The sequence below is a fragment of the Triticum urartu genome, chromosome 6A (assembly GCF_056163025.1).
Source record: "Triticum urartu cultivar PI428250 chromosome 6A, HENAU_Tu73, whole genome shotgun sequence".
Taxonomy (NCBI): domain Eukaryota; kingdom Viridiplantae; phylum Streptophyta; class Magnoliopsida; order Poales; family Poaceae; genus Triticum; species Triticum urartu.
In genome coordinates this window covers 219309774-219312858 of record NC_141878.1, presented here as the reverse complement: position 1 = coordinate 219312858, position 3085 = coordinate 219309774, and positions in this window count along the sequence as shown.

The window sequence follows — 3085 nt, the reverse complement described above, 5'->3', positions numbered from 1 at the left end:
TTGTTGTTAAACAACAATTATTACTATTTTTATAAAAAAATATTACTGTTTCATATTCATATTCATTTATTAAAAAATAATAATAATAAATATACTAATGGCGCACCGGCCTGGTGGTGCGCCATTGCTATCTAAAAAAAGATTTCTAATGGCGCACCGGCGGTGGGTGCGCCATTGCTATCTAAAAAAAAGATTTCTAATGGCGCACCGACGGGTGGTGCGCCATTAGTAAGCTTCCCCCTATAGCTAAGTCCTCCCTCTCCCTCGCCAGAGATCCCCTTTCGTCCCTCTCTCCCTCGCCAGACCCACGACGCCGCCGCCCCGACCCCCGCCGGACTCCACCCCCGCCGCCCACGCTCCCCCGCGCCCCCACCCCGCCGCCCCCACCACCCCACGCCCCCGCGCCCCCACCCCTGCCGCCCCGACCCTCAACGTCTTCGCCTTCCTCCTCGCCGTCGGCGCCGAGCAGCGACGCAGCACCGTACGCCCCCCGACCCTCCTCCTCCCCTTCCCCTCCTCCTCCTCCCCTTGCCCCCCGCCTGCGCCGGGGCTGACGGCCCCTTCTCTGTCTCGTAGGGCAAGGTCTCTGGCACCTTTACGACACCGACGCCTCCACCGTCTAGGGCGTCTGCGCCTTCTTCCACCTCCGGCCACCGCGACCTCACCGTCGATCCCCGCACGAGCTCGCCATCGTCTTCCTCTCGGTGAGCTGCACCGGTTCCCCTTCCCCCCCTTTCTGTTAACTGAACATTGTCAGGTTTAGGTTCTGTTAAGTGAAAAAGTTTAGATTCAGAAACATTGTTGGACTGATAGGAAGTTTGTTGAACAAAGCAATCTACACCTGTAATTTCTACTGTTATGCCTTTGTTGATTGTGATCTCTGCACATGTTTAATGTCTATGCTGTTGTGCGGCTGTTATGTGTGTCTATGTCGGTGAGCTTGTGTTATGCACTTCTGCGTTTTGATGTCCCCCCTTACCTTAGTTTTTTCATCTCACTGGTCCTTTTCATTGTATTGGTCCTTTTCATTTTTGTCAAAGAGGCCCCGAGTTCTCTCTTCACTTGTGTGGTGATTGTCTTGGTCCTTTTCATTTTTGTCATGGCATTCTTGAGGTGCTGATGTGTTTGAGGGCATGAACCATGATCAAGTTGAGTTCAGATTTCATTAGATTAGATGGATTATCATGCCTTGTGTCCTGATAGTTGGATATTTGAGTAGTATTGTCAACAGTAATAACTTTTACATGTTTGCATTGCTTCCAAGAGTAACAGCAGGTGCTTATGACACCTTTAGGAGATCTACTCATCTCTAATCATGCTACTCAAGGATAGGAACCGTAGGCATCTCTATATATTTTTTCAGTGTCCTTTATTGGTGGTTCTATGATGTAGTCCAGATGAAATCAATTGCATGCATTGAGAAATAGAGTATTAAAATAGGACTTGACGTGGTTTTCCACTTAGCTATCTGAATTGAGAAAAAACATAGCTTTTGCGGTCTCTGAGGCAAAACTTGCTACTCCATATACAACTAATACTACTACTAGACAAGATACTACTCCATATACTACTAATAGTACTACTGTATTTCATCTCAAAGTTCAAAATGCTGGTACTGAGATTTTCATTTCCAATGAGTGATGTTTTTCCTAGCAGTAGAAAAAACATAGCAACTTCTCTGTTTTGATAAAGTTGTTCTTATATGGGTGAAACTTCACTTGTTTTTACGCTAGTGCAGGGTGTTGCTTCTTCTGTATGGGCCAACTATGTCACAAATAAATTGTTCCTTCTTCTGTATTTGACAAGTAATGACTTTTAAAGATGATGATCATCTTGCTAGTTTGCTGGGTTTTGTCTCCGACCATCGTGTCGTGATGAATTTGCAGGTACCCCGAGAGGCCCTTGAGTTTGCCGGAATGTCGATTAACTTCTGTTCCGGCAAATTCGGGTACTCCATATGTCCTATTTTTAGCAAAGGCCATGCCGAAATTTTCCGTGAATTTTAGCATGACTTTGCTAAAAATAGGACATATGGGGTACTTGCGACTAATGCATGCATCGGCGTCGACAAAACCTAAATGATGAAAGCTTAGGCTTTTAGGGTGCCTCGACGTCGACAAACCCTAAATGATAAAACCTTGGCTTTTAGGGTGCCTCGGTGTCGATAAGAACCTAAATGATGAAAGCTTAGGATTTTAGGGTGCCTCAGCGTCGACAAACCCTAAATGATAAAAGCTTAGCTTTTAGGATTCCTCGGTGTCGACAAACCCTAAATGATGTAGTTTTGAATTATGAACGTAGGATATGTCGTCATCATCATCAGACGACGAAAGTCTCCCGACGGAGTGCGACTGGTGCCACGACAATCGAGGTCTGTGCGACATGCCTCACCTGGACGATGATCGGCGCTTCAGCATTAAGCTCGAGGAGACCTTCGAAGTTGAAACGGTACACAACGACGACAAGCGTTATTTTCATAATTAAGCATGACTTCAACTATTTCAACGTGTAATTTTCATCTTTTACAATTCGAGTATAGCTTATCCCATGCCATGCAAGACGCTATGTCTTGGAGAGGATGGATTTTGAAGACCATGAAATTTCTGAAACAAAGAAAATTCACCTAAGGACTCATCACGATGTGGACTTTGAAGTAAATCTATATAATTCTGGGAGCGTAACCTATTTTGGTTGCAAAAATTGGGAAGCATTTTGCAAGATGTATGGTTTTGATGAGGGTATGCTTATCACCATGGATCTTGGTAATCCTGACATCAACCAAGACAATATGGACATTTGGGTCCTTGTTGATATGCCTCCAGTTCTACCGCTATGTGAGTTTCTCAAACATAGTTATTAGCTAATTTATATTGTTTATTTAAAAATAGTTGACAGCTTATTTCCATTGACAGCTTATTTTTATTGTTCAAAGAATGTGCGGGAGATGGTAGACAAAACCCACTACACCGATGGCTCCGAATTAACAACTTACAAGGAGAAAAATCATCTAGTCGGATTTTGTACTGACATTGAGAATTACACTATCCACAATCAAACTCCTCAACATTATGGTAAATACGTGCCA